The sequence below is a fragment of the Rissa tridactyla genome, chromosome 1 (genome assembly GCF_028500815.1).
Source record: "Rissa tridactyla isolate bRisTri1 chromosome 1, bRisTri1.patW.cur.20221130, whole genome shotgun sequence".
In the NCBI taxonomy this organism is placed as follows: domain Eukaryota; kingdom Metazoa; phylum Chordata; class Aves; order Charadriiformes; family Laridae; genus Rissa; species Rissa tridactyla.
Genome location: NC_071466.1, coordinates 215,555,229 through 215,579,253, shown reverse-complemented (window position 1 = coordinate 215,579,253; position 24,025 = coordinate 215,555,229). Strand labels below are relative to the sequence as shown.

The window sequence follows — 24,025 nt, the reverse complement described above, 5'->3', positions numbered from 1 at the left end:
CCTTCAAGGATGACTTAGCCTGCTTCAAGTTAGCTACTGGCTTTGAATTGCAAATAATGCTAGAAATAGCGAGTGCCGGAGGGAGTCTTGGAATATGCCAGTAGTAATGCTGCTGCCTTCTTTGAGTGCAGAGCCCTGTGGTGGGTTACTTGGGGTGACCTTCTTGGGGGTTGCATGCACGTATTCACTTGACTTGAGACAGAGTGACTCAGAGTCAGCCTTCGGTACCGAATACTGCTTAAAGCCATTGGGAACCAGCAAATGCCAGGATGCCCCATCAACCCTAAAGAGAAAAAAAAACTCTCTCTCCTTCAAGAGATGGAGTGAAGTTGCTCCAAACCCCAAAGGCACCGATATCCTCCCTTGATCATTTCCTTATTGGGTCCCAAGCCTTCTCGATGAAGTTTTTCTCATCACTAAATGTGGCTGCTTTGCAAATCTTTGGATCTTTGCAGCGCACGCGGCTCGGCATGTTGCAGGCACCTTTTCTGTCCCGTAAATAACGTACGTCTCACGGCTTGCTTGGCCGCAGGCCAGGAGCGCTCAGCAGACGCCGGTGACAGTTTGGTGACAAAGTATTGCAAGGAGACAGGGAGAATGCAAACGACTTATTAAAATTAACTCAGTGTAATGCCTCAATGCCCGGCACAGAGCAGAAGGGATAACGAAAGGGAATGAGCCTTTATTTTAGGCAACGGGGATTCAGTGCTGCTGAAGCACCTGCTTTTAGATGTGCATCCGCTATAAACCAGCTGCGGGAAGGCAACATGCTGGGTTGAGATTTGGCTTTCAGCATGGCTCGACTTGTGCGTAATGTCCAAGGTCCCATGTATTGGCATAGTGCTGGGGCTGAGTGGCAGCAGAAAGGGAATAGGGCCCAGTTTGGACAAGCTGGGATGAGCTGCCTTGCAGAGGAAGGGAAAATTGGGAGTCCTGGTGTTGCCAGCTCTTCTGCAGTCATGGGCAAATTGCTTTTTGCTCCCACTGAAGGAGCCAAGTTGATGTCATGTAGGTTCAGCTACTTAACCAAGGTGTTTAGGGTTGGAGCAGAATTGTCCTAGAATCCAGCTGCTGTTTGTGGAGAGAGAGAGGAGTGTCTTCTGAAGGCAATACAGATGTGTCTTGGGATGAGGACATGGACCTGTTAGAGCAGGTCCAGAGGAGGCCACGAAGCTGATCAGAGTCTCTGCTATAAGGACAAGCTGAGAGAGTTGGGATTGTTCAGCCTGGAGAAGACAAGGCTCCGTGGAGGTCTTATAGCAGTCTTCCACTGTCTGAAGGGGGCCTACAAGAAAGCTGGAGAGGGACTTTTTACAAGGGCATGTAGTGATAGGACGAGGGGCAATGGCTTCAAACTGGAAGAGGGGCGATTTAGGTTAGATATCAGGAAGAAGTTTTTCACTATGACTGTGGTGAGACCCTGGCCCAGGATGCCCAGAGAAGCTGTGGCTGCCCCATCCCTGGAGGGGTTCAAGGCCAGGTTGGACGGGGCTTGGAGCAACCTGGGCTGGTGGGAGGTGTCCCTGCCCAGGGCAGTGGGGTTGGAACTAGATGGTCTTTAAGGTCCCTTCCAACTCTAACCATTCTATCATTCTATGATTCTATGATTTGGCCCCTAGAGATGCTTGTCTCTGTACATGTTCCCCTTCGGGGTCTGATGTTACACCAAAAATATCCAGGATCTACCCCTGGAAACCCTTATGTTGCATAACAGTATCTGTATTTGCTTAGAAACATCAAAAAAAAATCTAGGTTTCAGGATTTGGAAGAATTTCTTGATGGTGGGACAGGAGTACACCCTAAAGGCTGCAAATGGAAAGATAGATAAGAAAAGCATGGTCTTTAGGTTTAAAAAACAAGTGTGTGTTTGAAGCCAGGTGCAGGACAGACGCCTGAGAAATAGGCAGACGAGATCTGCATTGAAACATCCTCCAAAATGGAAAAGGTAATTTTTTATTTCTGAATTGGTCCCATTTTAGACGTTGCTTTGAGGTCTGGCTCATATTCTTAGCATCCGTAATAAAAATTAGATTAATCCAGCGGCTTTTTCTCTGTATTACAAGCTCTATGTGCAGGGGGCTTTGGTCTTATGCCACATGGCTCATGAGACTGGTGAAAGGGAGGAGGAAGGTCATTTTGCAGTGGAAGAATAAGGCCTTAGTTATTAATGACAAAGGCTGAAATTTTCTCTCTCAGCCTTAATTGATTTTAGTAAATTTAACTGCAGGAGGAGGTAGAAATTGGCTTAGAGTTATTAAGCTGTAGTGCTTAAAGATATATTAAATCTGTTTTAGAGAAATCAGGAGACAACCTTGTCAGGCGTTTATTCTAAGTGGCTTCTGCTAGACACAAGCAAAGAGAAAAATGCCAAATTTTTAACTTTGACAAAGGGGACTTGAAAGATTCTGCAGGAGGGTTTGGAGAAACTATGTTTGAGAAAGTCCTTCTTTGAAACCTAATAGCAAAGGCCACTTTTCTTTTTTTCTCCTCCCCAGAGTCTAAAGGCAGGAGGGTGAGATAAGACATTCCACCACGTACGCAAATGGGGGGTAAAAGAAAAATGGAAAAGTTTAAATGATACTGCTGCAGCCTGCGGAAAATGGATAGCTCTCAGGGTTACTATTATACGCTGCTTATCAAGATACTGTATGCCTTGACTATGAGAAAAAACACAGTAGTTAAAGTGATGCACTGTGCTCCCCAGCATGGATCCAGTTAGCAGTGGCTGCACTGGGATGACATCAAGTAACCAAAGTCCTGGGTATATATATTATATATATAAATCTATATATACACTACATAAGCAATTAAAGTTGTCCTTGTTGGATATTTCTGATTTATTAAGCAACAGAAGAAATGTTTAAAGCACCGGTAAGGGAAGCAAGTTTTCTACCATGTATTAGGCCAGCCAATAACCCTCAAACCAGGTTGTGATCCCACGACTCCAAAACCAGGATTCTCATTTGTGCATTTTTTCAGGCATCTTCCCACTCTCTAGCTGCTGGGGACCTGATTTGCTTTTGGACCCTAAACCAATGAAAACAACAAATAAACAAATAAAAAAATTGTTCCCATGGGTTTCTCTTGGCAAAGCGGAGAAAGTAGCAACACGTAGTAAATGCATGAAACGACCCCCTCTTTTTTTTATTTTTTATTTTTTTTTCTCTAATATTAGTTTAGTTTTCAGATGAATCAGTCTCTTCATCTGGTTTGACACAATGCAATGAAGTGTTTGTGCTCTCCACAGCCTCTTTCAAAGGGCATATGAATTTATACCAAATCAAAGCAATGCCATAAGCATGCCAAAATCACCCGTAGCAATGAAAAGTGACACATGTGCTGCAAATGGGATGAACCAGCAACTGCTGTGGGGCTCCCGGCAAAGCCGGGTCCAGCCAAGAGACAGCCAGGGCAAAACGTGAGCGAAATGAGATACGGCGTCACGTCAGCGGTGAAGCCGGCAAGTGAAAATTACACCCTTGAGCCCATTTTTCAAGCACGCAGGAGTTAATCTCAGCCCACCTCGGTGGCTGTCGAGATCATCGCCTCCACGCTCGCCCAAGCCTCGGGGTAATTCCCATGCCAAAAAAGCAATGAGAGGTGCTGACCTCTGGCACGAGTGATAAATTTCCCTGTGCTGAACAGCCATGTGCAATATCACAGCAAAGTAAATTCTGAGCTTATTACAACACCCTAGGATAGAAAATTATTTTGCTTCCTTAAAATTTTCCCAGGCAGCTAAAAAAAGCCCTCAAGACTCTCAGTCTATGCAATTTTGTAGGCTTCTAAGCTGTTAGTTCCTACCCATGAATGGTACCAATAAATCCCCATTAACTGCATTCAACAGGAGAACGTCCTTTTTTCTCATTAAAGCCTCACAAAGGGTTCAAAACCTCATTTTATGGCAGGGTGCTTTGATTTAAATTGATGTGGCTTAAATTATGAATTTTAATCACGATTTAAAACACAGAAGAAGAAAGTCTTAATTGGAATGATTTGATTTTAATCATGTTTTTTCATTTACAATTCATAGCTATATCCCTTAAGCAGGGCTGATTCTCCTCACTTGCTCATTGTAGAACTTGGAGATTTACAGCCCCCTCTTGCCTTTCAGCTGTGTTTTCTAACCAGGTGGACACACTACGAAAATATTTGTTTAAGCAGTTATATAGCCTGCCACCACTCTATTTTGATTTCTAATTTATGCATCTTTTAAGTCTTCCTAGGTAATGATGAATAATACTAATTTGGGGCTTATCGGTGGCAATCGATCTTTACTTGTAGAGGAAGTTTCTGTTAAACTGACAGATGCAAAACAACATTTAAAATACCTTTAAGATACATCAAGTAACCAAGGTCCTGGATACCTGACACATAAACTTTTCAACATATTTTTGAGTTTAATGCTAAGCAATTCATTGAGCAAATCCCAAGCGCCAATCTTTGATGGAGCTAGTGACTGAAATGAATCGTTTCGTGTCCCTCGAGTGTTTTGAATAAACAGGAGTTGTTCTCTTAAAACTCACTTTTACTGTTTAAACGTGGAGTGGAAGCAATTTTACTTTTAAGCTGCCAGTTCCCAGTTGTTTTCGCAGCTTAGAATTAACTATCGATGGAGCAGCTGAATATGTCTCTCCTTGATCTGCAGAGAGGATGTAAATGGCTAGCCGAGGTTTGTACGCGTCACTTTTGATCGTCTAACTGAAGGCAGAAGGACCCCATGCTTAGTGTCTGGATACCCTGGATATCTGCCCACAGTGTGGGCAGACAGCGATTAAAGGAAAGAAAAGCAAGAATTAATCAGGCTTCCTCTGATTGGCTGTCCAGGTTTTGGCTCCCATCCAAATCCAGTCCCATTTAGTGTTGGAATATCCAAGTTCCCCAAGTGTCGTGGGTGTCCTGGTTGGGTTTAGTCCTGCTGCAATATATTTAGTCTTTTCTTTGGTGCTAGATGGCAAAATTTGGTCTTGCACAAATTAGGAGGAGATTTGGCCTTGATGGATTGTGGCCCATGGCAGTGCACACACCCTTTCCCAACAGAACAAGGCCAGCTTGGAGCAATCCTTCTTGTGTCCAGGAAAACAATGTATCCTAGTAGATCCTTGTGGATCTCCATCCATCCACACTGCATGCTTACCATGAGGGTCTGGGGAAGATGGGAGTGGTAAATTCAATTATTTTCCCTCTTCTTTCCAAAGTAGAACACTATTATTAGACAATTCTGCAAAGCTGTTGGAGCCTGGAGCCCCTAATCCAACCTATTGAGATGCATCTCATTGCTGATACTACATGAAAGCATGTTTTCCAATAGGCTTGACAAATAAAAAATTGCTGTTTAAACCAACAAACACAGAGGGGAAAAAAGAAGGAAAAAAAAAAATAGTCTTGACAACTGATGCATCCTTGGTGCAGTGTCTTTTGCTCCCCACCACAGGAGGCCCTTCATGGGCCCTCCCCATGAAGAAATGCAGACATCTTCATTAGGCAGGAAGCTGCGGAGAGCAATCATTGCTGTCAAGATGATTGCAGTTGCCACTCCTGCCGTCACTGCTTTGCACATAGCCATTACAGCTACTGGGTTATCACCTCCATGGCGAGGACATCTGCCTCTGCTACAGCAGGTCAGTTAAGGCTGATAAAGTTGTCTGATGTGCTGCAGTTAGACCCAGCTCAAGGTGGAGGATGCACTAACATCGTTTAGACCCTGCAGCCCTCACTCAGTGTTTCGTCAGCCCAAGTCCCTCTCAGGCTGTTGCAAGGAGCAATATCCCAGGATGGCCATGCACCAGAGAAACTCTCCCTTGCAGAACGGTTCTTGATATCTTGCCTATAATTTACCATCTCACCTAAACCCCCTTTTTCTGTGAGGTTTTTCCAACAAGGAGAAGGTGTTAAGCAATTCCTAATGAGGGCAAGGATGCTGTAAATACAACCACCACTGTGGGCTGCACAACCAAGCCACAAAGCTTGTCACACATCGCCATCTACATTCCCCATGTCAGTATTCCTCCAAATCATGGCTTCAGCTGCTGGGGGATGATTTAGGGCAGCTGAATTGGGAGAAAAAAAAAGCTCTTCTTTTGGCAAAGGAAGTGGCACAACAAGAAGAAGGGTGGACTGATGGCGGGGGGGAGGTGAAAAGTGGGCATGTAAGGTTGGGTTGGCAGCAAGAGAAGTAGGGGACCTCATGGTCAACATGTACTTTGTACAGTCCTTTACGAATGCCCTTTACAAAGGGCGTGGGAGGGAAATGCAGAAGTCCAAACTGATGGGTTGATAGAGGAAAGACCTGGGGGGGTTGTTTAAAAACAAAAAAGAAATCCATCTCTTTTGTGCTTCCACCTATGAAGCCTTGCTAAGGTAGTTGACAGCTGTGACGGCTAAGGTTCTGGGTGTTTTAAAGGGTTTTCAATGGCACAGCCAGGCCCCAAGGGAGCAGGGCTCTCCTTCCCCTCATCATATTAGAAACGTAGATTACGGTTTCTCATCCGCATCTCTGATGGAAAAAAAGTGACTCGTCCCCATCAGCAGCTCGTGCTCCTGCAAGACCCTCTGCACACACTCCCTGACCAGTGCAGAAGCTCCCGTCGTTGCAGGACATGGCGTGAACAACTGGACAGGCACCAGAGTGGGTTCAGAGCCCCATCACGGTGCTTACCGGGAGAAACCACAGAGAGCTGGTGCATTCTGGACAAGTCCCAAAACCAAGATCTGGTGTGGTGGTTGCTGAGGACCCACTCCATACGACTCTCTGTATCTCAGCTATGCTCTCTCTCATGGTTTAACCCCAGATGGCAGCTGGAACCACGCAGCTGCCCCCTCACTCCCCCCAGTTTGGATGGGGGAGAGAATTGGAAGGGTAAAAGTGAGGAAAAAGCTCGTGGGTTGAGATAAAGACAGTTTAATCGGTAGAGCCAAAGCGGTGCATACAAGCAAAGCAAAACGAGGAATTCTTTCACTGCTTCCCATCAGCAGGCAGATGTTCAGCCATCTCCAGGAAAGCAGGGCTCCATCGTGCATAATGGTTACTTGGGAAGACAAACACCATAACTCCGAACTTCCCCCCTGCTTCCTTCTTCTTCCCCCAAGTTTATATACTGAGCATGATGTCATATGGCATAGAATATCCCTCTGGTCAGTTTGGGGTCAGCTGTCCCAGCTGTGTCTCCTCCCAGCTTTTTGTGCCTCCAAGCCTACTCACTGGCGGGGTGGTGTGAGGAGCAGAAAAGACCTCGCGAGCTCAGCAACAACTGAAAACACCAGCGCACTATCAAAAGTATTTCTCGTCCCAAATACAAAACATAGCACTACACCAGCTGCTAATAAATAAATTAACTCTATCCCAACTGAAACCACGACTCTCCCATGCAGAAAAATCCTGCTAACAGTGACGATAAAACCTGCAAAAAGCCCCCCTGGAAAAAAAAAATGTCAGAAAATCACGAAAAGAAGCCGCCACGTGTGCCTTGCAGCTTTGATGAAAAATACTTGGGGGACAACCGTGCCAGAGGAATGCTGGCTATTTCGGGGCTGTATTTGTGTTTGAGCTGGCGGATGAGGGTTGCAACTCTCCGCTTTGTTTTCCGTGAGAGCGTTTTGCATGTCTGGTGGGACTGCTCCGATCTGATTAGGAAGGGGCTCGCCCGGGGGGGTGGCAGCGATGCAGGGATGTAAGCTGCTTTCCCTAGGAGCAAGTGCTGGGGGCTGCCCCAAGCTGGTGAACACAGCCCAGCTGGACTTTTAGGAAGGTTTCCTTATAATCCCGCTCAGAAGCAGTTTTGGAGCAGGGGTTTATTTCCATCTTGGCTGGGAAAACTGGTACCCCAAGGTGCTGGAAGAAGGGGATTGATAATGCGGATGGGAGGGTGGGAACAGGGCTAGGAAACCTCTGCAGGAGAATTGGCTTTGAAGCTGGTTTTTGGAGAGCACTATTAGGATTGCATTATTTATATATTTACTCCCATCCTGAAGGCTGACGCTCATCGCAGTGGGGAGCCTGGGGAAGGGGAGGGTAAGAAAAGTGCAGCTCGTGAGCTGTTCCTGCAAGGATTTTGGCTTGGTCTGAGCGGAGGCACACATATCGTCGAGGGACAAGAGAGAGCAAGGTGTAATAAGATTTTGTTTCTGCCCAAATCTGAGGAGAGCAGATGCTCACAGCTTGCCTCTGAAGTAGGTAAAGGAATGTATTTCATAGAGGCAGAGAAAGATCCTCAGATCTCTCAGTTCCTGTTTTAAGCAACAAGACTGCTCTTTGCTGAGATGGACAGATGTGTGTGGGGCACCTGTGGGCAGATTTCCCATGTTTCTCCCCCCAAAAGGCAGGGGATGCCTTGTTATGGCAACGTAGTGCCACCTGGACCTCGCAGGACTTCTCAAAGTCCCAGCAAATTATCCCAGCCTGTTCAATCCTTGGCTTTTACCACAAAACTGCCAAGAGTGGGGAAAGGAGGAACCCTCTCTTTGATAATATACAGTAGGAATAATGCATTTGTTCCGTAGCAATAAATAGCAGCCTTTGGATCTGGTTGGATCAGGATTTGAGCCGGCTTCCCAGGGGCGAGAGTCTGTGTGCACGTGTAGCAGCATGGTGCCAAACATCCTGCTGCTGTAACTCATCTCCGTCTCAGGTGCCTTCAACCCTCCATGCATCTGGGCTGTCTGCAAGATGGGGATTTGCTCCACTTCTTGCTTTTTTCCAACATGGTTCCAGTCCCGTTTGGGAGAGCTGGCTCAAATCCTTCAGCAGCGAAGGACTTGGCCATGGGCTGCGTCCACAACCTCAAAATGCAATGCCTGGCTTCCAGCGTGCGTGTCCTACTTATTTGGCCACTGCACTGTGCAGAAGCTTGCTGGGCGAAGGACCTGGCTCTGTTGTTTTGCATCATTCCAGCATTTCAGCCTCTCATCCGTGACACTGTGGCCCACAGAGGTCTGGGTGCTGGAAGGAAGCAGTGATAGATAGGCAGAGATGCTCGTGTGCTGAGCAACCTCAGCTAACAGAGGCCAGGAGCACGCTTGCACCACAGAGCAGTGTCTGGAGTAGATGGGCTTGCTAGTTATTAATTATTTAAAGCAATAATGCAACAATCAATTACCAAGAGTTATCAATAAGCATTACTAAAAGTCGCCATTTGCTTTTGATGCCTCAGCTCTTTCTTGCCTCCATGGTCAATAGACTCAGGGCTTGATTTCTGAGAGCTGCCCCAATGGGAGTCAAGGAGGATTTAGCCCCGATGATAATTCCCAGAGACGTCTGGATGAGATAGGGCTCAGGCTAACGGGAGGGTCTTTTTGCACATATGATTGTGCTTCTCCAACTGTGGATTTGAAGTCTGTGTGGGGATTTTTCAGTTGTCTCTTCAGCCTTTCTATAATCAGGGATGCTGATTTTCTCCTGTCTCACAAAACAGGGTAGTTTTTGCAGCAGAGGCGTGCTTTGATGTGGCAGTGATCACTTGCCAACACGACAGGGCTGTTCACGTAGCTGCAGCCTTCAGTGGTGTAGCCCATCCCCAACGTGGGGCTGCATTTGCTCTCCCCATACCTACCCCCCAGCTCCAGGGTTACAACCAGCAGCACCCACTGAATCCCAGTTCTGTGCCCTCTCCCTCACTCTCCTCTGCTCTGCTGATGGCTTTTTGCAGGTCCCATCATGGACCCCACCTCCAGTCCCTGCCCTCTCCCCCCATCTCCAACTCCACTGCCGCTCCAGCTCGGTTTTCTAAAGGAAATGCCCAAGCTGATGTGTCAGGGTTTCACTGCTGAGCCAAAAGCAGGATCCGGTCCTCAGCACCCCGGGAGCAGAGTAATTTGGATATTATCATGAAACCCAGCCCCGTGTCCCCCTCCTGCACCCAGAGCTGCTGGTCACCTCTCTGGGTCCCTTCCAAGGTGGGAGCCCAGGATGGGGTTTGCAGACCTGCCGGCCTCTTTTAGGAGAAAGAGGAGAATTATTAACAGCAGGGAGGGGATGCAGCTCCTTCTTCCTTCCTGCTTCCTTTGCTCCCTTCCCTTGCCCTGCCATGGCCTGCCCTGCGGCACGACCGCCAGACTCTGCCCTGGAGAGAAGGGTTTCGGTGGCAGGGAGATGTCAGTGAAGCCCTGAGCTCAAAAGATGACACAGACAGGGTTTTTTTTCCATCCAGATCATCCAGCGTCTAAGTGCTGCAAGTTTTCCTTTCCATTAGATACCATTTAGCATTTTGCTCCCTAACCAGTGAGTCCCTTCATGCTCAAACCCACTACCTGGACCTACCTGTCTAGGGAACAGATGCTGAGTTTTTGGGGAGCTGAATATGATCACCTTTGCATGCTATGTTTGTATTATATATTATTATTTTAATTTTCTGGAATTTCTCAGCACGCAACCATGCCATGAAAACCTACCGCAGCCTGTTCGCACTGAGTGCCAAGCGCTGCATCCCCGACCCAGCGACATCCCACAACTTCCCATGCTCTTCTGCTCAGCTGTAACCACGCAGGAATCCCGCTCCTTGCTGGGCTGCTGGGTGGACAACATTGTTCCCCTATTGAGTCATAACAATGAGGTCATTGGGCTGGAAAGACAATGTCATTCAGCAGCCAAGAACCCAGCTGGCTGGTCCCGGTTGTGTCTCATCTCCTATGACAAAGCCACATTTAATTGACTAATTAAAGCCGTTGTGTGCTCCATCTTGGAAGGGGTGACCAAATTGTGCATTGTTCTTCGTCAGCGTTAAGTCAGGCCAGTTGGCCGACCAATAAGCGAGCCCCTTCTTCCTTCTCCACCTTGCTACATGCTGTGTAGGCCTAAATTCCTGGTCCTAGCAATGGAAAAACCATCTTGGACCATACACTTGCCACCATACATTTCAGAGCAAGCTAACTACTTGAATGAGGGCCCAAGGACCTCAAGAGAGCCCACTCAAAGCCTACTCTGCTCCAATGTGATCCAACTCAAACCTCTTTGGGGTGGTCTTTCTGAATTGACATCCCTTTTTTTGTTGGACACTCAATATTTTGGGTTCCCAGCTCCCATAGGAGTTTGATATTGCACCTATGCTTAAGGCATTGGGGTGCTTCTATATCTTGTGTACCCTACAAGGACAGTTCACCTGTCCCACACACCCAGTGGATGGGCCAACTTCAGCCCAGGACTGGCTGTGGACCAGGGGCATTTTTCTTCCCATTTATGGGTCATCTTTCCCTTCACACACCTTTTGGGTGATACCAGCAGGATGCCCACAGCATAGGCAGAAAGCAGGGAAATGTCCACGTACTGGCAAGCCAAGTGTCCATAGTACACCTCTGCTTCCCTCAACCCAGTGCTCGTGTAGTGTCGAGACCTTCGCTGCTCTCTGAATGAAGATGTTTTGAGCCCTGAGACCAGGGGGCATTTCTGCCCTTGACATTTCTTGCTCTTGTGGCCATTCTGAATAAGATCATCCTGTAAATAGTGAATAAATGTGCCCTAAGGGACTTCTCAGGATAAACGCTGCTTAGTGCTGCTAGGTTGCCGTTTCCATTAAACCCTCAATTTTTTTCCTGCCCGCAATGTGATTGTCTTACATCAGATTTATCTTCTTTTTGCTGCCCAGGCCCAGCTGAGCAGGAACGCTGGGTGTATGTTTACCACGGCTGGTGTCCCAGCCCTAAAGCACAGCAGCCGCTTCTTTTGAAGAACATACAAAGCAAGGAAGAGGAGCAATTGTTTGGGAGGAAGTTGGATCATAATGTAATAGACTCCCATGGGGATTACTATTAGTAATTATTTGTATTGCTCTGGCACCTAACCAAGGTTGGGGCCCCGGTTAGCAAGGTGCTGGACCAGCCCGTAAATGAGACAGCTCCTCTATCCGAAATCTGCTCTTGTATGTAGAGATGGGGGAAACTGAGGCAGGGAGAGATTAAGAAAGAGAGTTAAATCCAGCTGGCGGCCGGTCACAAGTGGTGTCCCTCAGGGCTCGGTGTTGGGACCATTTCTGTTTAACATCTTTATTGATGACCTTGATAAGGACACAGAGTGTATCATCAGCAAGTTTGCAGATGACACGAAGCTAAGCGGGAGTGTTGATCTGCATGAGGATAGGGAGGCTCTACAGAGAGACTTGGATAGATTGGACCGATGGGCCAATGCTAACGGTATGTGCTTCAACAAGGCCAAGTGCCGGGTCCTGCACTTGGGCCACAACAACCCCATGCGTCGCTACAGGCTTGGGGCAGTGTGGCTGGAGAGCTGCCTGGCAGAAAAGCACCTGAGGGTTCTAATTGACAAGCGGCTGAACATGAGCCAGCAGTGTGCCCAGGTGGCCAAGAGGGCCAATGCCATCCTGGCTTGTATTAGAAATAGTGTGACCAGCAGAAGGAGGGAGGTGACTGTCCCCCTGTACTCAGCACTGGTGAGGCCACACCTTGAGTATTGTGTCCAGTTTTGGGCACCCCAATATGAGAGAGATATCGAGGTGCTGGAGCGAGTGCAGAGGAGGGCAACGAAGCTGGTGAAGGGCCTGGAGAATAAACCTTATGAAGAGCGATTGAAGGAGCTGGGGCTGTTTTGTTTGAGGAAGAGGAGGCTGAGGGGAGACCTCATCACTCTCTACAACTACTTGAAAGGACATTGTAGAGAGGTTGGTGCTGGTCTCTTCTCACAGGTAATTAGCGATAGGACAAGAGGGAATGGCTTCAAGCTGCAGCAGGGGAGGTTTAGACTGGACATTAGGAAAAAATTCTTCCCAGAAAGAGTGGTTGGACACTGGAATAGGCTGCCCAGGGAGGTGGTGGAGTTACCATTCCTGGATGTGTTTAAGGCTCGTTTAGATGTGGTGTTGGGGGATATGGTGTAAGGGAGAACTTTGTAGAGTGGAGATGATGGTTGGGCTCGATGATGCCAAGGGTCTTTTCCAACCTGAATGATTCTATGATTCTATGATTCTTTATGATTCTAAGAAATGTAACCAGGGTTGCTTCAGAGGGTTGTGGCTGAGCAAAGGTATGAGCCAGCGCGTTGTCCTTACAAAAGCATCCTTCCTCTCTGTGGGGAAACAGTTAAGGCTCCTCTACTTGCGCTGCTCATGGATATATATAAGAGCCCACAGAGTAATAAATATGCTGTGCTGGAGAGTCCTGCATTAGGACAGCACTGGAAAAGGTCATCTCTTGCTGTTTGCGCCTTTCATCAGTGATTCCTGTGATCATGTGTATTGTATTAAGGAGGGGAAGAGCAGGAGCTGTTGAAGAACAAAAGTTCTTCAAATGGAAACTGAGTCCCAGTGCTCTTGAAAAACAAAAAAAAAATTAAAAAAAATAGTTCAAATGCATATTCTTTTTCTGTAGAACCGACTGTTTCAAGAGAGTTAAATAATGAGCGAATTATGAATTTGCCAACAATAGAAGTCGATCAGATTACACAGCCTGTAAAGCCAGATCGTCACTGGAGCCATTTGGTGGGAAAGAAACTCTGTGCCAGACAGTCTTTAAATAGTTTTGAATAGGAGGGAGGGTTAGCTGTGTCCTTCCCTTCCTAGGCTCTCCCCACCTAAAGAATAGCACTGAGCCTCCTGCCAAGTCCGCCGTGTCCAGTCAATGCCCGAAGGCTCGACTCGCATGCATGGCTATACAAATATATGTAGGTGCATACGTATATGCATGTGTATATATAGAGCTACGAATTATCCGGGAAGACCCCACCCTGAGGGAGGTGTGGGTGGGGAGCTGAAGAGAAAAAAAGGTGGGACCCGAAATAGCACTGACAAAGGATCCCAAGGAAATGTGGAGCCCTCCTCACAGCGTTAACAGGAAATCTCCAGGCTGCTGGCTCAGTAACCCCGGATGGCCAAGGTCATGGGGGACTGGTGGCAGTGGAGGGACAGATCCTGCCATCCCGCCTGGTTCTTCTGCAAAAACACGGGGTGAGGGGCATGCGATGGCAGCTTTGGAGTCAGTGAAGGTTTGCAGGTGTCCTAGATGTGCCCGCAGAACCTGTCCCCAGCATAGCCTGAAAAAGCAGAAAAGCAGATGGCACTTGGGAGTGGTTATTTGACTAGGAATAACCCAAAATTTTACTAAGAGAAGTTGGGATGCTTGAGGAGGTCACCAATGCCTCTTGGAGGTGGCTCCGGCATCACTTGTGTCTTTCGCCACTTCATATCACAGCACCTTTGAGTCTCGATGGAACAAAGATCATAGTATCATAGAATATCTCAAGTCTTAAAGGACCCCTAAGGATCATGCAGTCCAGGACATGTTCAGCTCATCATCTTTGGGTCCATCTTGGCTTGGTGGTGAGTGATGCATGGATGGACTGGGGGAGGCAGCGTGACTCACTACCCCGAAAAGGTTAAAAATAAAATTGCTGGCTGGAGGGCATAAATTTGGGCTGATTTATGACTCATCAAAGGTGCTGGGTGCACAAAAGAGGGTGAGGCTTCGGGTCTTATCGCCTCCTTGCCATCGCCATGGCTTTTCCGCTAGCCCTTTCTGCCCTTGGGGTGGGCAGGCATCCTCGGGTCCTGCCCCAAGCATGGCCCATCCGGGGGCTGGCAGCCTCCCCACTGAAAGCCTCAGTGGCAGGAGCAGGCAGAGGCTGTTGTGGGAAGGAGATTCCTGCTGTAAATCTTCAGGAGAGGTTGGGAGGAAAGGGAGGTGCAAGAAGCAGGAGACAACGCTTTGCAACGCCGCAGCGGTGCTGTGTGCCAGCACAAACTGACCTTCCAGTCACCCGTCTCCATTTTATTTCCCCTTGCGTCGGAGCTGCCTGTGATCAGGCTGAGGTCTCCTTACTCCTTTAGGTTTGGAGTCTCTTGTTTGCTTCCCCTTAGGGCTGCAGCTTGGACCTCCTCCGTGCCAGGTCTCCAGCAAGTGTCAGCCTCCAGCTGAGGCTGGCATCCTCAATTTTGATGGAATCAGTTTGGGCATTAGATCCTTCCTGCTAATACCAGGTTTGCCCTTCTGTGGTCTGGCTTTGTTGGACTGTGAGGTCCCAGAGAAGCCAATCAATATTCCTTATTTAGGTTTGGGGTTGACCTTTTCCCTGTAGGAAGAGCCCCCGCCACAAGAAGGGGCATATTTCCTCCACTCCCCTTCCTCATTGCAAGACTTGGCATGCTTCTTAGAAGAAGTGGGGATTTTGTGGCTGCAAAACCTACCCACAGGAGATCTGCACGTTAGTCCTTTTGTGAGACCCTTGTGGCCCTCATCTCTCATGGATAGAGTCTAGACACGTCGCCAATGCATGGCGCCTAACTTGAGTGACATTAGATGTGACAGCTCTTCCCCAGCGCTGGCCAGCTGGCAGAGGTTCAGCCAGCAGGATGAGTAGCTCAGGGCCAGCTCCTTCCCCGCATTGCTCAACATGAACCCAAATATGAAACCAGCCAGCTGGGGAGGAGGGCAAGGCGATGAATTCGGTCTCCTCGTGCCACTCAGCAGCGCTGCTTCTCACTGTGGATAGGCAAGACCACCTTGTCTCTTTCCACTTCCCTATCCTGTCCTAGAAGACAGTGGGCAGTGGATGGACCTCACTGAAGTCCTGTGGCATGGTCTGTCCACTGTCTTATTGTCCTGCCCTTCTCCATTACAAAAACTGAGCAAATAGCAGGAGCTGCTGACGTGACATCGTACCTGACATCAATCAGAGCTTTCCTTGTCCAGGAATCATGAAAGGCCAAACTCAGCTGGGGAGGCAGGTGTGCTCCATCCCCAACGTTTGGTCAGTGTCAGTGCCCAATGTGACATCTGGGGGCTTGTTTCCATGGGGACCATCAACAGATTCCCCTGAATTAACTTTCTTAAACTGCATCAGCTCCCCCTTGTCGGCTTTCAGGGCTAAGGAGACTTTAATTTGATTTAAGGTACTTCATTTTGGCTAAATTAAATGAGGGCTGATTTAAAGCCAAACAGGAGTGGCCACCTGGTGGGTTGTGTGCACTTTGACTAATCCACTCTGAAATCATACCTTCTTTTAATTTTAAATTAATTTTCTTGAGTACCTCTGTGTAGACAAGCCATCAGGCTGAATAAAAATCATTCCTGTCTCAGGGGCTCGTGTACTTACTCAGTCTCAAGTTGTCTGGAGTAGTCCTCCAGGAAAAGTCAGCAAGGGATGATTTGTCTTTCTGGGGTGAAAAGCATGAGGAGGAACTTCTGCTCTGTCTTGATGAATAAATCTGTCCCCCCAGTCATCCCCATGCACCAAGCGGCAGCTCTGGGCTGGAGAAAAGAGGTCAAGTCTCCAGAAGAGGCTACTGAGATGTGACAGTTCAGCCCTCAAGAGCAAATGGGTGGCTTTGGCCAAGCATCTCTTAGCGTTGGCTTTTCTGAAGGTCTCCTTCCCACCGCCTTGCTGCCAGCTTCATAGCTCCTTACTGCTGAAGTCAATTCATGGGCCAGCCTTCAACCCTTGCCGGAGTGAGGTGATGAAGCTGGGCAGTCTCCTCATGGAGTCAAGGTGGCATCGCCAATCTGGTAGTCTTAGTCTCTTGGTCCTTCCTGTGGACCTGACATTCCTCTCCAAATTCAGACAAATCTCCACTTTTAATCTATTTACTTTTTAAAAAAAACCAGGTTTTTTTAGCACTTATGTTTGCAAACAGAAGCCTGAAAGAGTATCTTAAAGACTTACAACACAGAAGTTATACAAGAAAAACCCAAAATGTTCGGTGTATAACAAAGTCATGTGGTCTTACGGCATTCTTGTGATTTTCAGTATGATTTCGATTCACAGCCGCTGTTTAGGGCCAGAGTTAGCTGGGCTTTACCTTGCTGCAGAGCGACTTTTGTGGCCCATTACTCAGTGTAAACCTTGAGTTTCTTCCAAAGTCCCTGGGTGACTTTTGCCGAAATAGAGGGGTTTCCGTGCTAAATGTGCCAGACGTCGTGTCCTTCAGCTCATGGGAGACTGGTGCTTGCTTGAGACAGGAGTAGGCTGTACTGCCACAAATCTTGCTTCCAAGCAGCAAGGTCATTGCAGGATGACTCCACACTAACAGCGTAAAGGAGGCAGGAGAAGGGCAGGAGCGTGGCTACGCTCTGTGCTTTGGAGGGTCTGGTCGAGCTGGGACATGTAGATTTTTTGGCTCATTCTCCCCGCGTTTCCGCTCCAGCAGCTCCACTACCGTTTCCTGCACAATGGAACGTTCCTGTTCGGCTGCAAAGAGACCCCAGTTCATTTTGCAGCCTGGGAAAGGTGCAGGGCTGGAGCTGGGTCCCTTACAAATCCCATCAGCCCCCAGTGGAAAGAGGATGTTTCCAGGCTCAGTGATGAAAAATGTCTGGGGGCAGCTTGGATAGAGATGAGCGCGTGTGTCTGTGTTTGTTTGCCTCCTTGACAACCTCATGTGAAGGGTTTTGGAGCTTTAGTTTTCCACATTGGTCTTCCTGTCTCCTTTTGATTCTTTTTTCATCTTTCCCTTCACTTCTTAGATAGCTACAGACTTTCCATGGGAAGAGCTGTGGAGACACAATCCTAAGTAGGATGTCCTATGTTTATCCATAAGAGCGGCTGGACCAATGCTTCCTCCCGACACTGGCATCCCTCGCCTCTGTCTGGAGCTGACCATGGGATGGAGCACTGCCTGGGATGGACCAGTTGGGTCCGTTTGGGTGAAAGATGCCTCTGATCATGATTTTCTGGCAAGAAACAGTCTTTGAGGAGAAATTCAGGAGAGGTCCAAGCATGGCATAGAAGATAATTCAATGACAAAGTTTTTGAGAAGGTGGGAGTGAGGAGTGCTGAGATACTTCTGCTCCCTCAAATCTACCGTCTGCTCATTAATTAGTACAGCAAATGAACCCATTTCTGCCTCCCCAAATGCGGTGTTTAGAGGGACCAAGGGAGTGAGAAGGAGACGTGTCAGGGCTTCAGGGGAAGAGGAATGTGTCCAAGTGGGGAGACGTGCCTTGGGATGATTATTTTTAGTATTTGTCATACTTCCAAATGAAACAGCAGACAAGCTGAGCCGGCTCAAATACTTGCAGAAAGAGCTGATGGGGAATTTGTTAATGAAGCAGGTTTCTCGTCAGAAAATGCCAGTTCATCAGAACCTGGGTTTTGGGGACGTGTGTTGCAGTCCTGGCAGGAAAGGCATCTCAGGCTGTGGATGGGTTTCTTGGTCGAAACCAAGGAGGTTTAAAGGCTGTCGTGTGAATAAAATAAAGTGAGGCGGATCTAACAGGAGGGATGGAGCAGCCAAAGCTCACATGAGGTTTGGTTCAAGTCCTGCTCTCTGAGCTTCAGGGAGCCTTCCACAGGGTAAAATAAGGACAACTTAAAATTTTCCCGGGTCTGAATTAAAGCAGAGAGGCTTTTGGCTATGTAGGGTTGTGAGTGACTGCAAAATCCCACAGACTTATAAGAGCCCTCAGGGTGATGCTAAGGTGCTCCAGGGACATGCCCCGAATTTCCAGACCAGGGGTATCTCCAGGCTGGCAGTGCAGCCATGCCGAAGGAAGCCCCGTATGTTCCTCTCCATCTGGAGACGGAGCAAAACCCTTCAGGGCTTGAAGAACATCCATTTTCCCCAGCCATGTCCAGCCAGTAAGGGCTTATTGGGTAAGTCCTTCAGGACAGCAGCTGTGGCTGTAGGTTCATTTCATTTGACAGCAGAGAAGAGGACACTTGTCTATTATTGCCTTGATTTGTCTGTCACTTGTGCACGAGATCTAAACAACACCTATCTGAAGGGTCTTTTCAATAGAGCTTTTTCACAGCGGGGTAAAGGAGGTTCCCTGCTACAAACAAGCTTTAAACCAGAGTCCAGACATACTCGTTTCCTTCCCAAGTGATACTTTAGCACTAATTACATCCAGCCATTAGGTCTCATCTTTTAATATTTTTCAGTGCAATTTTATCAAGACTGTTCTGCAGCAGTTTTTATTCTGGCAGGGTTTTGGAGAGGATAGGCATCCCTGCGCTAGATAATTGACTGATGGATTAGAGTCTGAAAACGCTCTGGCAACGGCTGTTGGATCTTCTTACCCGAGAAGCCAAGCTGGTCTTTGGCCTGGGTGAAACCATTTCATAACGTTGATGGTGAGACTGGCAGAAAAGGGGTTGGGTGATGCCAGTTTGGAAGTGTGTCTTCTGACGTGGGGAGTGCCTCTTTGCAAGGGCGAAGGGTGGCGTGCACACGAACAGCATCCTCGTATGACATCCCTCACCGAAATCTCGGCAGGTAGGTAGGGAGGATGCTGCTGTTTGGAGCCCATCTTTCCCTAAGCAGACGGGAGGGAGAGAGCCTCTACATAGGCAAAATATAAAAAGCCTGTGAGGTAACCATTTGCTCTGGTAGCCCAGCTTAATTCCAGCATAAATAACGCCACTCTGTGATATTCTGCCAATCTGATCGCTCTCACAGTTTTAAAAGGAGGTGACAAATTTCCTGTCCTCTGCAGCGACTGGTCTCTGCTCCGGCTCAGACATGGCTGCATTGTGGCGGGTGGATAAAACCCTCCTTGCGCCCAGGAGTCTCTTGCGATGCAGAGAAAAGACCAGGAGCCTCCTCACTCGCTTTGGCGCACACTTTCCCCTAGCAAAGGCCAACCCTGGAGCCTCAGCCCCCACTTTCCCTTTGACAAACTCAACCCGTTGCCCCTCTTTAATCAGGAAAGGCTGTGAAAAAAAAAAACAACAGGGAGGCAAATAGGAACTTCCTCAGGCCTGGCTCACATCCCTTCCCCTTCCGTGGGTTGCTCGGGCTCCTTAGCTTTCTCATCCCGCCTTGGGAGGAGCAGGAGCCGGCTGGCGTAAGGCTCCGAGCTGGGCTCAGCCCGCCGGCGTGGGGTGTGTCACCCACCATTTCCGAAGTTATTCTTTTGGGTTTCCTTTTCTCACTATTAATAGATTTTCAGCCAATCTGAGCTGTTTCAACAAGGTGGATGGGGGCGGGGGGGGGTGGGGTGGCGGGGAGGTGTTACCAAAATAGGAAGCGGGAAGCTGTTGGGCAGAGAATTAATCAGAGGACCTGCGTGGGGAGGTGGTGGCTTTGGGTGGGCTGATGGGAGGAGGGATGGGACGTGTCCTTTCACTTTGCGTTTTGCGCCAGTTTGCTTCTTTTTATGTGCTTCACGTCGTGACCTTTCCAAACAAGCTACTCCCCCCGGGGCATCTTCCCCAGCCTGCAAAATATCACGCATCTACTGCGACGAGGTTACAACCAAAGCATCGATTCGTGGCATGGTTAGTGGTGGTAGACAGTGGCTGAAAAGTGTGGCCCTTGACTGGTATTGCAACGAGCTGCACTGGCACAAGCCATGAAGCCTTTCCTTTTAAATTTTGGGTGGCTTTTCACATCCCACCATCTCCTGACCAGAGAATTCCCACACCAGTGCTACCCAGGCACTCCAACAGCAGTAGGGACCGGCAGTGGCACTTCCAGCCTCCCAAATATTGCTCACCGGGGGCCGAACAAGCCCGTCTTGATAGCTAGCAATAAGGGAAAGTTCTCTCCCCTCCGGGGTTGTCCCCACCACAGAGACACCGTATCACAGGCACGGTCATGGGATCTACGTATCCGGAAACGAAATCATGCTTTTGCAGCGGACTCATTTCCTGTGGGCTGTTTGGCCGCTGTGCGCACGGATGCGTGCGTGCAGGGCTTGCACTCTCCTCCTGCGGGTCTACCCCACACCCAGCACAGAAATGCAAGGGTTTGGGGTTTTCTGAGCTATATGTGCCAGAGGAGAGGTGCAGACCAAAGCATTAGACTCACTGCGATCGGTGTTGTCAAAATACACCGGTAGCTGCTCTGTTACCCTCATTTTCCTTCAAATAAGGAATTGATGACGGTCCAAAAAAGTGCTGTCAAATAAGTGGCCTTGCCCTGCCAAAACGCAGCCAGGAAGGTCAGGAGCAGGTAGTTTTTTCTGCCTTCTGGAAAACAGGGTGAGGGACTCTGGCTGAAATTCAAGTGAACTTTCTTTTGGAAAGGATCTCCTCCTGGTAAGGGGAGTGGTGGCTTACAGGACTTCTCCTCCATCCTCCTTCTCTCTCATAGCACGCGTTAAATCCTTTTATCTCCGGGGCTCATGGCGTGAAATGGTCATTTGTTTCCTGCAAAAGGATGTACTGTATCTTTTGTGAGTAATTTTCATGCTAAAGGGGCACCAAACATAATCCTGTCCTGTCTGGCTGTTATTACCACCACCAGTCTGTGGTTACAGGGGTTTTCTCCTCCTTCGACCAGATCCTCGTTGGTTCTTCTGTTGAGGACAATCATCAGGCAATACTGGCTACCAGCCCAGGCAAACAGGGGCTCATTACCAGTCATTACCCCCAGGTCCGCCGCCGAGACTTGGCATGGGTGGCCAGTTAGGGAGGAAAAGATAAAAAAACACAGTTATCTGGCATTTGAAAGAAATACAGCACATGTGGGAGGAAAACGGGGACTCCTGGGCTTGTGGTACTCTCACTCCTTGTTCCGTATTTGTTTCTGCTTTGCAAGTAAGTATTTGCTAGGCTTCTGAAAATGAGAACAATGAGTTTGCATAAGCCAGGTCTTCTGCAAGACACCTAAAATAAAGCAATTTATTTTTCTCCAGTCTAAATAAAATATGTCTTTTCCCAATGCTGCAGTGAGACAGAGTCCCTAGACAAACAACTAATATTAAGCCCAGAGCAATAAAACTGCAGCCCCCACAACTGCAGCAGCATCTGTCTCTTTGTACAGCAGCGGTGAGAAAACAGTTTAATTTAATGCAATTGGAGAGAGAAGGTGAATTTCACTGACAGTTGGGTGCCCAAAAATCTGTGGGAGAGGTGTGGGGATGGATATGGGTGCCGATCCTCCTCCGATTCCTCCATGGAAGGAAGATCTCACCCAGCCATAGCTGCGGTTTCTCTCTGCTGGTGTGTTGTGGGTCCAGCCCATGGTGGTGCACATTGTCTTGAAGAGTGCCAAGCCTGCAACCTGCCTGGATTTCCTCTTCCTGTGGGCAACTCCATGACTGCTGTTCACCACAGCCGTTGCATTTCAGCCAGCAATGACAATTCTTCAAAACATTCTGCTTTGAGACAAGCAAACTATGGAAGAAGACGGGGTGAAAGGGAAAATTTGGTAGCAGCTCAGCTGAGGTTATTAAAGAAACATCACCTTCAGCTCAAGTTTGGGATGGGAGATCTTTTGCAAAGGGCTTCCCAGTGGTTCCCTCCAGCCTGATACAGCAGGAATGGGTTTGTAGAGAGGGAATGGTGTGGTGACATGTTTTCTGGCTCATATATTACTTGTGTTGGCACGTGCTGAAGGGCTGCAGGTCATTTCCCACCAAAGCAGACCTATTTCTACCTCTGTGGCACTTAACATCGCCTGACCCCAGACCTCAGCCAGAACCATATAGTAGCATGGATAGCATCCTACCTGCCAGCATGGTCAGCACCTGTTGAATGCATCCATCCATCCATCCATCCATCCATCCATCCATCCATCCATCCATCCATCCATCCTCTTGCATGTTGGCTCACCAGTTTCAAGCAGGGTGCTGACTCCTCAAGTTGCTTTCAGCCCACTTAAATCGCTGGTCTTGGCTTAATGAGGAAGAATAAATTCATCTTTTAACATCTCTTGACCTTAGCAGGAGAGGAGCACTAAATGTGGATGCAGAGATATGGAAAGATAAAATATGAGTCAGCTTTGTGGGCATCAACTTAAGTCTTGGTTCTTCTCCCAGATGCTTTTTTGGGCTGTGTCACCCTGTGTCCCTTGAAAGAAGCCCTACTAGTACCCCAGCCAGGGCCAACCTGGAGGATCACACCAGCTTTCTCCATCAGCAGAGCAACCCCATTTTTTGCTAAAAGTGGTAAAAACGTAGCTGCAGCTCCCTGGGGTGGGACAGAGAAGTGCTGGGGCAGGGATGCCAGTTTCTTGGCTAGCAGGGTCCCAGCTGCCCACCGAGGCTGGCCCAGAGCAAAAACATGGATCTGCCTTTTTCTTTTGGACCGAGTTGGCTTGAATTGAATTGTCTTTTCTACCTCTCCTTTGGTGCGTGTTTGCTTCCTGCCTCTCTGGGATCGGGCCGGGGCATGAAAAGGAAGCGAGAGTAGTGGGGGATTTCCTCCACTTCCTTCCAACCCTTTCTTTATTTACGTCTCTTTTGTATTGTTTCTACCTTTAGGGGATTGGTTTTTTTTTTACCTTCCTTGTCAAAACCCCTGTCAAACTTTTACAGCCCTATTTACGGGATAGACCCATTTTGTGGCTAACCGGATGGAAACTCCCTCCTATCTTTTGCACCCGGGTTTCACCTGCTAAGTGCCCATGCATGTGTTTTGCTTCCTTACCTCTTCTCCTGCAGGCAGTTGTCTGCCTATAGGAAATATGACTTGTCCCCACAAAAAGCTCTTTTCCCATCGATGTAGTGTTGTAGGCTCCCCAAATCCCAATGCCCAGGTCCTGTCTCCAACATACCTCCACATCCCCCTGGGGTCCTGATATGGTGGGGTTAGATTTCCCCAGCGGTATGAATCTCAGAAGCTCAAGCTTTCTTCAGATCTTTGAAGCACAACCAGTGCTAACAAACAGGCTCCATAACAGAAGATACTTTGCCAGTGTGCCAGCACGGAGGAACAAAGCAGATGGCTGGAAAGCAGCATTAGGATATGGCTAAAAATCAAACCTTGGACGTGTGACTCCTGGTTTGGAGAGTTGGTGTGGTGGGTTGACCCTGGCTGGATGCCAGGTGCCCGCCAAAGCCGTATTGTTTCCACAGTTCACCCAACTGGGAATTATAGTGTGTACAGGTTCTCATAGAATCAGAGAACGGTTTGAGTTGGAAGGTACCTTTGAAGATCATCTGGACCAACCCCCCTGCCACGGGCAGATCAGGTTGCTTAAAGCCCCATCCAACCTGACCTTGAACACTTCCAATGATGAGGCATCCACAACTTCTCTGGGCAACCTGCTCCAGTGTCTCACCACCCTCAATGGTTTGATTCTGTGGATTCAAATGAGACTGCCTATTTTATGATGTTTTTATAGTAATTATCTGAGTTTGGGAGGGAAAAAAAAAAACCTAAGTTGAAATGTAAGCAATTAAAGAAACAAAGATTGAGCTTGCA

General features: G+C 48.2%; 1 protein-coding gene across 4 annotated transcripts in view; it reads left to right on the top strand.

Annotated features, from left to right (window-relative positions):
* PODXL (podocalyxin like) overlaps positions 1–24,025 on the top strand; it is a 42,888-nt gene that overhangs the window by 5,579 nt on the left and 13,284 nt on the right. The gene's annotated exons all lie outside the window — the stretch shown is intronic.